This window comes from Chiloscyllium punctatum, unplaced genomic scaffold (assembly GCF_047496795.1).
Source record: "Chiloscyllium punctatum isolate Juve2018m unplaced genomic scaffold, sChiPun1.3 scaffold_872, whole genome shotgun sequence".
Classification (NCBI taxonomy): Eukaryota; Metazoa; Chordata; class Chondrichthyes; order Orectolobiformes; family Hemiscylliidae; genus Chiloscyllium; species Chiloscyllium punctatum.
The window spans coordinates 28,886-43,161 of NW_027310606.1; the positions used below are offsets into that span (position 1 = coordinate 28,886).

The window sequence follows — 14,276 nt, forward strand, 5'->3', positions numbered from 1 at the left end:
ACCGGGGCCTCACCCTCACTCTCACCGGGGCCTCACTCTCACCGGGGCCTCACACTCACCGGGGCCTCACCCTCACTCTCACCGGGGCCTCACCCTCACTCTCACCGGGGCCTCATGCTCACTCTCACCGGGGCCTCACGCTCACCGGGGCCTCACCCTCACTCTCACCGGGGCCTCACCCTCACTCTCACCGGGGCCTCACCGTCACTCTCACCGGGGCCTCACTCTCACCGGGGCCTCACCCTCACTCTCACCGGGGCCTACCTGGTTGTTCTGACCTGACCGGTTACTGCCAGGGTCCTGTCGCACTCCCCCAGCTGAGAGAGTGCTGATCTGACCCAGTCAGGAGTTCAGGGAGAGAGTGGGGAGCGGGGGGTCGGGGGGGAGAAATACTCACGTAGCTTCCTCCACTTTGGGTAGCAACTGTTCGGCTAAAAGCCTCTCCTTCATTTGGAAGGTGGTTGGGTCGATCAGACGGTCAGAATCCAGTTCAGACAACTCCTTTTCCCCAATGGTCATCCCCATCATCCTCTTGTTCCTAAATCCAAAAGCCGAGAGTTAGTTACAATCTCAGTGACAGCTCTCAGGGGTCGACAATGTCCGCACGGCACATCACTGACTGCTCGGAGGAGGTAACCCACCCTGTTAGAGACAGAGTAAAGCTCCCTCTACACTGTCCCACATCAAATACTCCCAGGACAGGGACAGCATGGGGTTAGGTACAGAGTAAAGCTCCCTCTACACTATCCCCCCATCAAACACTCCCAGGACAGGGACAGCACGGGGTTAGATACAGAGTAAGGCTCCCTCTACACTGTCCCCCATCAAACACCCCCAGGGACAGGGACAGCACGGGGTTAGATACAGAGTAAAGCTTCCTCTACACTGTCCACCCATCAAACACTCCCAGGACAGGGACAGCACGGGGTTAGATACAGAGTAACGTTCCCTCTACACTGTCCCCCATCAAATACTCCCAGGACAGGGACAGCACGGGGTTAGATACAGAGTAAAGCTCCCTCTAAACTGTCCCCCATCAAACACTCCCAGGACAGGGACAGCACGGGGTTAGATACAGAGTAAAGCTTCCTCTACACTGTCCCCCCCATCAAACCCTCCCAGGAGAGGGACAGCATTAATTACTGTGAGCACAATACCCACCGTTGGAGGGAGAGGTTCAGTGACCTTCACACTGTTCGTTGACGCTCATTCTCAAACTGAACCCAACGGAGGTCGAACCCCGATGAGCCGAACCACACGGGCGGGGCAGTATTGTGTTCGGATAAGGGAACGTTCGGATAACACGGGCATCAGGCCCTTGTGCAGACAATCAATGTCGGGATAATCAGGGTCGCGCTGTAAAGGGAACAGGCTCACATTTCTCCAGAGAGCCGTGTCGCAGTCACGATCACCTCAGCCGAGAGAGCCGTGACCAGTGCGTGTAGCGAGGGGAGAGTTGAGGCCAGGAATTGAACCCACGCTGTTGGCACCACTCCGTGTGCCAACACTCCACCCAGCTGAGCTATACTGACCTCTCCCCCCGCCCCCACAGCTGACTTCCACGGGTCTGCAGTCTGGAGCTGGAGGTGACACATTCCCGAGAGAGTCTCTTCCTACCTGAAATCTTCCAGCTGGTTGTATATCTCCAGGGCTGTGGCCTTCTGCATCCCTTTCACAATGTTCTTGACACCGTCATCGCACAGCAGGTCGGGACGGGACCGGTCTACAGCAAAGGCAGAGGCATTGCAGGTCAGAACAGGCAGGGAGGCCATTCAGCCCACAACATAGGAACAGGCCACACAGCCCCACGCACGGGAACAGGCCATACAGCCCCTCACACGGGAACAGGACATACAGCCCCTCACACGGGAACAGGACATACAGCCCCTCACACGGGAACAGGACATACAGCCCCAGTACACGGGAACAGGCCATACAGCCCCTCACACGGGAACAGGCCATACAGCCCCTCACACCGGAACAGGCCATACAGCCCCACGCACGGGAACAGGCCATACAGCCCCTCACACGGGAACAGGACATACAGCCCCAGTACACGGGAACAGGCCATACACCCCCAGTACACGGGAACAGGCCATACAGCCCCTCACACGGGAACAGGCCATACAGCCCCTCACACGGGAACAGGCCATACAGCCCCTCACACGGGAACAGGACATACAGCCCCTCACACGGGAACAGGCCATACAGCCCCTCACACGGGAACAGGCCATACAGCCCCTCACACGGGAACAGGCCACACAGCCCCTCACACGGGAACAGGACATACAGCCCCTCACACGGGAACAGGCCATACAGCCCCAGTACACGGGAACAGGCCATACAGCCCCTCACACGGGAACAGGCCATACAGCCCCACACACGGGAACAGGCCATACAGCCCCACACACGGGAACAGGCCATACAGCCCCAGTACACGGGAACAGGCCATACAGCCCCTCACACGGGAACAGGCCATACAGCCCCACACACGGGAACAGGCCATACAGCCCCACACACGGGAACAGGCCATACAGCCCCTCACACGGGAACAGGCCATACAGCCCCAGTACACGGGAACAGGCCATACAGCCCCTCACACGGGAACAGGCCATGCAGCCCCACACACGGGAACAGGCCATACAGCCCCAGTACACAGGAACAGGCCATACAGCCCCTCACACGGGAACAGGATATACAGCCCCAGTACACGGGAACAGGCCATACAGCCCCTCACACGGGAACAGGCCATACAGCCCCACACACGGGAACAGGCCATACAGCCCCTCACACGGGAACAGGCCATACAGCCCCACACACGGGAACAGGCCATACAGCCCCACACACGGGAATAGGCCATACAGCCCCACACACGGGAACAGGCCATACAGCCCCACACACGGGAACAGGCCATACAGCCCCACACACGGGAACAGGCCATACAGCCCAGTACACGGGAACAGGTCATACAGCCCCAGTACACGGGAACAGGCCATACAGCCCCACACACGGGAACAGGCCATACAGCCCCACACACGGGAACAGGCCATACAGCCCCTCACACGGGAACAGGCCATACAGCCCCAGTACACGGGAACAGGCCATACAGCCCCACACACGGGAACAGGCCATACAGCCCCTCACACGGGAACAGGCCAAACAGCCCCACACACGGGAACAGGCCATACAGCCCCACACACGGGAACAGGATATACAGCCCCAGTACACGGGAACAGGTCATACAGCCCCAGTACACGGGAACAGGCCATACAGCCCCTCACACGGGAACAGGCCATACAGCCCCTCACACGGGAACAGGATATACAGCCCCAGTACACGGGAACAGGTCATACAACCCCAGTACACGGGAACAGGCCATACAGCCCCACACACGGGAACAGGCCATACAGCCCCACACACGGGAACAGGCCATACAGCCCCTCACACGGGAACAGGCCATACAGCCCCACACACGGGAACAGGCCATACAGCCCCACACACGGGAACAGGCCATACAGCCCCTCACACGGGAACAGGCCATACAGCCCAGTACACGGGAACAGGCCATACAGCCCCAGTACACGGGAACAGGTCATACAGCCCCTCACACGGGAACAGGCCATACAGCCCCAGTACACGGGAACAGGTCATACAGACCCTCACACGGGAACAGGACATACAGCCCCTCACACGGGAACAGGCCATACAGCCCCACACACGGGAACAGGCCATACAGCCCCAGTACACGGGAACAGGCCATACAGCCCAGTACACGGGAACAGGCCATACAGCCCCAGTACACGGGAACAGGCCATACAGCCCCTCACACGGGAACAGGCCATACAGACCCACACACGGGAACAGGCCATACAGCCCCTCACACGGGAACAGGCCATACAGCCCCACACACGGGAACAGGCCATACTGCCCCATACACGGCAACAGGCCATACAGCCCCAGTACACGGGAACAGGCCATACAGCCCCTCACACGGGAACAGGCCATACAGCCCCTCACACGGGAACAGGCCATACAGCCCCACACACGGGAACAGGCCATACAGCCCCACACACGGGAACAGGCCATACAGCCCCTCACACGGGAACAGGCCATACTGCCCCAGTACACGGGAACAGGCCATACAGCCCCTCACACGGGAACAGGACATACAGCCCCAGTACACGGGAACAGGCCATACAGCCCCTCACACGGGAACAGGACATACATCCCCAGTACACGGGAACAGGCCATACAGCCCCTCACACGGGAACAGGCCATACAGCCCCACACACGGGAACAGGCCATACAGCCCCTCACACGGGAACAGGCCATACAGCCCCAGTACACGGGAACAGGCCATACAGCCCCAGTACACGGGAACAGGCCATACAGCCCCACACACGGGAACAGGCCATACAGCCCCTCACACGGGAACAGGCCATACAGCCCCTCACACGGGAACAGGCCATACAGCCCCACACACGGGAACAGGCCATACAGCCCAGTACACGGGAACAGGCCATACAGCCCCAGTACACGGGAATAGGCCATACAGCCCCTCACACGGGAACAGGCCATACAGCCCCACACACGGGAACAGGCCATACAGCCCCTCACACGGGAACAGGCCATACAGCCCCACACACGGGAACAGGCCATACAGCCCCTCACACGGGAACAGGCCATACAGCCCCAGTACACGGGAACAGGCCATACAGCCCCACACACGGGAACAGGCCATAGAGCCCCAGTACACGGGAACAGGCCATACAGCCCCTCACACGGGAACAGGCCATACAGCCCCAGTACACGGGAACAGGCCATACAGCCCCACACACGGGAACAGGCCATACAGCCCCTCACACGGGAACAGGCCATACAGACCCTCACATGGGAACAGGCCATACAGCCCCTCAGACGGGAACAGGCTATACAGCCCCTCACACGGGAACAGGACATACAGCCCCTCACACGGGAACAGGCCATACAGCGGCTCACACGGGAACAGGACATACAGCCCCTCACACGGGAACAGGCCATACAGCCCAGTACACGGGAACAGGCCATACAGCCCCTCACACGGGAACAGGACATACAGCCCCTCACACGGGAACAGGCCATACAGCCCAGTACACGGGAACAGGCCATACAGCCCCTCACACGGGAACAGGCCATACAGCCCCTCACACGGGAACAGGACATACAGCCCCTCACACGGGAACAGGCCATACAGCCCCACACACGGGAACAGGCCATACAGCCCCTCACACGGGAACAGGCCATACAGCCCCAGTACACGGGAACAGGCCATACAGCCCCTCACACGGGAACAGGCCATACAGCCCCAGTACACGGGAACAGGCCATACAGCCCCACACACGGGAATAGGCCATACAGCCCCTCACACGGGAACAGGCCATACAGCCCCACACACGGGAACAGGCCATACAGCCCCACACACGGGAACAGGCCATACAGCCCCTCACACGGGAACAGGCCATACAGCCCCAGTACACGGGAACAGGCCATACAGCCCCACACACGGGAACAGGCCATACAGCCCCACACACGGGAACAGGCCATACAACCCCTCACACGGGAACAGGCCATACAGCCCCACACACGGGAACAGGCCATACAGCCCCAGTACACGGGAACAGGACATACAGCCCCTCACACGGGAACAGGCCATACAGCCCCAGTACACGGGAACAGGCCATACAGCCCCTCACACGGGAACAGGACATACAGCCCCTCACACGGGAACAGGCCATACAGCCCCACACACGGGAACAGGCCATACAGCCCCTCACACGGGAACAGGCCATACAGCCCCAGTACACGGGAACAGGCCATACAGCCCCTCACACGGGAACAGGCCATGCAGCCCCACACACGGGAACAGGCCATACAGCCCCAGTACACGGGAACAGGACATACAGCCCCTCACACGGGAACAGGCCATACAGCCCCTCACACGGGAACAGGCTATACAGCCCCAGTACACGGGAACAGGACATACAGCCCCTCACACGGGAACAGGACATACAGCCCCACACACGGGAACAGGCCATACAGCCGCTCACACGGGAACAGGCCATACAGCCGCTCACACGGGAACAGGCTATACAGCCCCAGTACACGGGAACAGGACATACAGCCCCTCACACGGGAACAGGCCATACAGCCCCTCACACGGGAACAGGACATACAGCCCCTCACACGGGAACAGGCCATACAGCCCCTCACACGGGAACAGGCCATACAGCCCCAGTACACGGGAACAGGCCATACAGCCCAGTACACGGGAACAGGCCATACAGCCCCAGTACACGGGAACAGGCCATACAGCCCCTCACACGGGAACAGGCCATACAGCCCCAGTACACGGGAACAGGCCATACAGCCCCTCACACGGGAACAGGCCATACAGCCCCAGTACACGGGAACAGGCCATACAGCCCCTCACACGGGAACAGGCCATACAGCCCCAGTACACGGGAACAGGCCATACAGCCCCTCACACGGGAACAGGCCATACAGCCCCAGTACACGGGAACAGGCCATACAGCCCCAGTACACGGGAACAGGCCATACAGCCCCTTACACCGGAACAGGCCATACAGCCCCTCACACGGGAACAGGCCATACAGCCCCAGTACACGGGAACAGGCCATACAGCCCCAGTACACGGGAACAGGTCATACAGCCCCTCACACGGGAACAGGCCATACAGCCCCTCACACGGGAACAGGCCATACAGCCCCAGTACACGGGAACAGGACATACAGCCCCTCACACGGGAACAGGCCATACAGCCCCACACACGGGAACAGGCCATACAGCCCCTCACACGGGAACAGGCCATACAGCCCCAGTACACGGGAACAGGACATACAGCCCCAGTACACGGGAACAGGCCATACAGCCCCACACACGGGAACAGGCCATACAGCCCCTCACACGGGAACAGGCCATACAGCCCCACACACGGGAACAGGCCATACAGCCCCAGTACACGGGAACAGGACATACAGCCCCTCACACGGGAACAGGCCATACAGCCCCAGTACACGGGAACAGGCCATACAGCCCCACACACGGGAACAGGCCATACAGCCCCAGTACACGGGAACAGGACATACAGCCCCTCACACGGGAACAGGCCATACAGCCCCTCACACGGGAACAGGCTATACAGCCCCAGTACACGGGAACAGGACATACAGCCCCTCACACGGGAACAGGCCATACAGCCCCACACACGGGAACAGGCCATACAGCCGCTCACACGGGAACAGGCCATACAGCCGCTCACACGGGAACAGGCCATACAGCCCCTCACACGGGAACAGGCTATACAGCCCCAGTACACGGGAACAGGACATACAGCCCCTCACACGGGAACAGGCCATACAGCCCCTCACACGGGAACAGGACATAAAGCCCCTCACACGGGAACAGGCCATACAGCCCAGTACACGGGAACAGACCATACAGCCCCAGTACACGGGAACAGGCCATACAGCCCCTCACACGGGAACAGGCCATACAGCCCCAGTACACGGGAACAGGCCATACAGCCCCTCACACGGGAACAGGCCATACAGCCCCAGTACACGGGAACAGGCCATACAGCCCCTCACACGGGAACAGGCCATACAGCCCCAGTACACGGGAACAGGCCATACAGCCCCTCACACGGGAACAGGCCATACAGCCCCAGTACACGGGAACAGGCCATACAGCCCCAGTACACGGGAACAGGCCATACAGCCCCTCACACGGGAACAGGCCATACAGCCCCTCACACGGGAACAGGCCATACAGCCCCAGTACACGGGAACAGGCCATACAGCCCCAGTACACGGGAACAGGTCATACAGCCCCTCACACGGGAACAGGCCATACAACCCCTCACACGGGAACAGGCCATACAGCCCCAGTACACGGGAACAGGCCATACAGCCCCTCACACGGGAACAGGCCATACAGCCCCACACACGGGAACAGGCCATACAGCCCCTCACACGGGAACAGGCCATACAGCCCCACACACGGGAACAGGCCATACAGTCCCTCACACGGGAACAGGCCACACAGCCCCTCACACGGGAACAGGCCATACAGCCCCAGTACACGGGAACAGGCCATATAGCCCCACACACGGGAACAGGCCATACAGACCCTGTACACGGGAACAGGCCATACAGCCCCACACACGGGAACAGGCCATACAGCCCAGTACACGGGAACAGGCCATACAGCCCCACACACGGGAACAGGCCATACAGCCCCACACACGGGAACAGGCTATACAGCCCCTCACACGGGAACAGGCCATACAGCCCAGTACACGGGAACAGGCCATACAACCCCACACACGGGAACAGGCCATACAGCCCCACACACGGGAACAGGCCATACAGCCCCTCACACGGGAACAGGCCATACAGCCCCACACATGGGAACAGGCCATACAGCCCCAGTACACGGGAACAGGCCATACAGCCCCACACACGGGAACAGGCCATACAGCCCCTCACACGGGAACAGGCCATACAGCCCCTCACACGGGAACAGGCCATACAGCCCCACACACGGGAACAGGCCATACAGCCCCTCACACGGGAACAGGCCATACAGCCCCACACACGGGAACAGGCCATACAGCCCCAGTACACGGGAACAGGCCATACAGCCCCACACACGGGAACAGGCCATACAGCCCCTCACACGGGAACAGGCCATACAGCCCCTCACACGGGAACAGGCCATACAGCCCCACACACGGGAACAGGCCATACAGCCCCTCACACGGGAACAGGCCATACAGCCCCTCACACGGGAACAGGCCATACAGCCCCACACACGGGAACAGGCCATACAGCCCCAGTACACGGGAACAGGCCATACAGCCCCACACACGGGAACAGGCCATACAGCCCCTCACACGGGAACAGGCCATACAGCCCCTCACACGGGAACAGGCCATACAGCCCCACACACGGGAACAGGCCATACAGCCCCAGTACACGGGAACAGGCCATACAGCCCAGTACACGGGAACAGGCCATACAGCCCCAGTACACGGGAACAGGCCATACAGCCCCTCACACGGGAACAGGCCATACAGCCCCACACACGGGAACAGGCCATACAGCCCCACACACGGGAACAGGCCATACAGCCCCTCACACGGGAACAGGCCACACAGCCCCAGTAAAGGGGAACAGGCCATACAGCCCCTCACACGGGAACAGGCCATACAGCCCCGCACACGGGAACAGGCCATACAGCCCCGCACACGGGAACAGGTCATACAGCCCCACACACGGGAACAGGACATACAGCCCCACACACGGGAACAGGCCATACAGCCCCTCACACGGGAACAGGCCATACAGCCCCACACACGGGAAGAGGCCATACAGCCCCTCACACGGGAACAGGCCATACAGCCCCACACACGGGAACAGGCCATACAGCCCCTCACACGGGAACAGGCCATACAGCCCCTCACACGGGAGCAGGCCATACAGCCCCTCACACGGGAACAGGACATACAGCCCCAGTACACGGGAACAGGCCATACAGCCCCACACACGGGAACAGGCCATACAGCCCCTCACACGGGAACAGGCCATACAGCCCCAGTACACGGGAACAGGCCATACAGCCCCACACACGGGAACAGGCCATACAGCCCCTCACACGGGAACAGGCCATACAGCCCCACACACGGGAACAGGCCATAGAGCCCCTCACACGGGAACAGGCCATACAGCCCAGTACACGGGAACAGGCCATACAGCCCCAGTACACGGGAACAGGCCATACAGCCCCACACACGGGAACAGGCCATACAGCCCCTCACACGGGAACAGGCCATACAGCCCCTCACACGGGAACAGGCCATACAGCCCCAGTACACGGGAACAGGCCATACAGCCCCACACACGGGAACAGGCCATACAGCCCCAGTACACGGGAACAGGCCATACAGCCCCACACACGGGAACAGGCCATACAGCCCCTCACACGGGAACAGGCCATACAGCCCCTCACACGGGAACAGGCCATACAGCCCCACACACGGGAACAGGCCATACAGCCCCTCACACGGGAACAGGACATACAGCCCCTCACACGGGAACAGGCCATACAGCCCCAGTACACGGGAACAGGCCATACAGCCCCTCACACGGGAACAGGCCATACAGCCCCTCACACGGGAACAGGCCATACAGCCCCACACACGGGAACAGGCCATACAGCCCCTCACACGGGAACAGGCCATACAGCCCCAGTACACGGGAACAGGCCATACAGCCCAGTACACGGGAACAGGCCATACAGCCCCAGTACACGGGAACAGGCCATACAGCCCCAGTACACGGGAACAGGCCATACAGCCCCAGTACACGGGAACAGGTCATACAGCCCCACACACGGGAACAGGCCATACAGCCCCTCACACGGGAACAGGCCATACAGCCCCACACACGGGAACAGGCCATACAGCCCCTCACACGGGAACAGGCCATACAGCCCCTCACACGGGAACAGGCCATACAGCCCCACACACGGGAACAGGCCATACAGCCCCTCACACGGGAACAGGCCATACAGCCCCTCACACGGGAACAGGCCATACAGCCCCAGTAAAGGGGAACAGGCCATACAGCCCCACACACGGGAACAGGCCATACAGCCCCACACACGGGAAGAGGCCATACAGCCCCTCACACGGGAACAGGCCATACAGCCCCAGTAAAGGGGAACAGGCCATACAGCCCCACACACGGGAACAGGCCATACAGCCCCACACACGGGAACAGGCCATACAGCCCCGCACACGGGAACAGGTCATACAGCCCCACACACGGGAACAGGACATACAGCCCCACACACGGGAACAGGCCATACAGCCCCTCACACGGGAACAGGTCATACAGCCCCACACACGGGAACAGGCCATCCAGCCCCACACACGGGAACAGGCCATACAGCCCCTCACACGGGAACAGGCCATACAGCCCCACACACGGGAACAGGCCATACAGCCCCTCACACGGGAACAGGCCATACAGCCCCTCACACGGGAGCAGGCCATACAGCCCATCACACGGGAACAGGACATACAGCCCCAGTACACGGGAACAGGCCATACAGCCCCACACACGGGAACAGGCCATACAGCCCCTCACACGGGAACAGGCCATACAGCCCCAGTACACGGGAACAGGCCATACAGCCCCACACACGGGAACAGGCCATACAGCCCCTCAAACGGGAACAGGCCATACAGCCCCTCACACGGGAACAGGCCATACAGCCCCTCACACGGGAACAGGCCATACAGCCCCTCACACGGGAACAGGCCATACAGCCCAGTACACGGGAACAGGCCATACAGCCCCACACACGGGAACAGGCCATACAGCCCAGTACACGGGAACAGGTCATACAACCCCACACACGGGAACAGGCCATACAGCCCCAGTACACGGGAACAGGCCATACAGCCCCACACACAGGAACAGGCCATACAGCCCCAGTACACGGGAACAGGCCATACAGCCCCTCACACGGGAACAGGCCATACAGCCCCAGGACACGGGAACAGGCCATACAGCCCTAGGACACGGGAACAGGCCATACAGCCCCTCACACCGGAACAGGCCATACAGCCCCAGTACACGGGAACAGGCCATACAGCCCCACACACGGGAACAGGCCATACAACCCCACACACGGGAACAGGCCATACAGCCCCAGTACACGGGAACAGGCCATACAGCCCCTCACACGGGAACAGGCCATACAGCCCCACACACGGGAACAGGCCATACAGCCCCACACACAGGAACAGGCCATTCAGCCCCACACACGGGAACAGGCCATACAGCCCCACACACAGGAACAGGCCATACAGCCCCAGGACACGGGAACAGGCCATACAGCCCCTCACACGGGAACAGGCCATACAGCCCCTCACACGGGAACAGGCCATACAGCCCCACACACGGGAACAGGCCATACAGCCCCACACACAGGAACAGGCCATACAGCCCCACACACGGGAACAGGCCATACAGCCCCACACACAGGAACAGGCCATACAGCCCCAGGACACGGGAACAGGCCATACAGCCCCTCACACGGGAACAGGCCATACAGCCCCAGTACACGGGAACAGGCCATACAGCCCCAGTACACGGGAACAGGCCATACAGCCCCAGTACACGGGAACAGGCCATACAGCCCCTCGCACCGGAACAGGCCATACAGCCCCAGTACACGGGAACAGGCCATACAGCCCCACACACGGGAACAGGCCATACAACCCCACACACGGGAACAGGCCATACAACCCCACACACGGGAACATGCCATACAGCCCCAGTACATGGGAACAGGCCATACAGCCCCTCACACGGGAACAGGCCATACAGCCCAGTACACGGGAACAGGCCATACAGCCCCACACACGGGAACAGGCCGTACAGCCCCTCACACGGGAACAGGCCATACAGCCCCACACACGGGAACAGGACATACAGCCCCAGTACACGGGAACAGGCCATACAGCCCCACACACGGGAACAGGCTATACAGCCCCTCACACGGGAACAGGCCATACAGCCCCTCACACGGGAACAGGCCATACAGCCCCAGTACACGGGAACAGGCCATACAGCCCCAGTACACGGGAACAGGCCATACAGCCCCACACACGGGAACAGGCCATACAGCCCCACACACGGGAACAGGCCATACAGCCCAGTACACGGGAACAGGCCATACAGCCCCACACACGGGAACAGGCCATACAGCCCCAGTACACGGGAACAGGCCATACAGCCCCACACACGGGAACAGGCCATACAGCCCCAGTACACGGGAACAGGCCATACAGACCCTCACACGGGAACAGGCCATACAGCCCCTCACACGGGAACAGGCCATACAGCCCCACACACGGGAACAGGCCATACAGCCCCAGTACACGGGAACAGGCCATACAGCCCCACACACGGGAACAGGCCATACAGCCCCACACACGGGAACAGGCCATACAGCCCAGTACACGGGAACAGGCCGTACAGCCCCAGTACACGGGAACAGGCCATACAGCCCCAGGACACGGGAACAGGCCATACAGCCCCACACACGGGAACAGGCCATACAGCCCCTCACACGGGAACAGGCCATACAGCCCCTCACACGGGAACAGGCCATACAGCCCCAGTACACGGGAACAGGCCATACAGCCCCACACACGGGAACAGGCCATACAGCCCCACACACGGGAACAGGACATACAGCCCCAGTACACGGGAACAGGCCATACAGCCCCACACACGGGAACAGGCCATACAGCCCCAGTACAAGGGAACAGGCCATACAGCCCCTCACACGGGAACAGGCCATACAGCGCCTCACACGGGAACAGGTCATACAGCCCCAGTACACGGGAACAGGCCATACAGCCCAGTACACGGGAACAGGCCATACAGCCCCAGTACAGGGGAACAGGCCATACAGCCCCTCACACGGGAACAGGCCATACAGCCCCAGTACAGGGGAACAGGCCATACAGCCCCTCACACGGGAACAGGCCATACAGCCCCAGTCCAGGGGAACAGGCCAAACAGCCCCACACACGGGAACAGGCCATACAGCCCCTCACACGGGAACAGGCCATACAGCCCCAGTACACAGGAACAGGCCATACAGCCCCACACACGGGAACAGGCCATACAGCCCCAGTACATGGGAACAGGCCAAACAGCCCCACACACGGGAACAGGCCATACAGCCCCAGTACACGGGAACAGGCCATACGGCCCCTCACACGGGAACAGGCCATACAGCCCGACACACGGGAACAGGCCATACAGCCCCAGTACACAGGAACAGGCCGTACAGCCCCTCACACGGGAACAGGACATACAGCCCCACACACGGGAACAGGCCATACAGACCCTCACACGGGAACAGGCCATACAGCCCCACACACGGGAACAGGCCATACAGCCCCAGTACACGGGAACAGGCCATACAGCCCCACACACAGGAACAGGCCATACAGCCCCACACACGGGAACAGGCCATACAGCCCCACACACGGGAACAGGCCATACAGCCCCACACACAGGAACAGGCCATACAGCCCCACACACAGGAACAGGCCATACAGCCCCAGTACACGGGAACAGGCCATACAGCCCCATACACGGGAACAGGCCATACAGCCCCAGTACACGGGA

The 14,276-nt window shown here is 61.0% G+C and overlaps 1 long non-coding RNA gene across 1 annotated transcript in view; it reads right to left on the reverse strand.

The window, feature by feature from the left end:
• LOC140474195 (uncharacterized) overlaps positions 1-14,276 on the reverse strand; it is a 51,623-nt gene that overhangs the window by 22,025 nt on the left and 15,322 nt on the right. Inside the window, exons 2-3 of the long non-coding RNA XR_011958904.1 lie at positions 1,618-1,723; positions 398-538 (exon numbers count right to left, since the gene is read on the reverse strand). This is a non-coding gene — a long non-coding RNA (uncharacterized lncRNA). The remainder of the gene's footprint in view (positions 1-397; positions 539-1,617; positions 1,724-14,276) is intronic.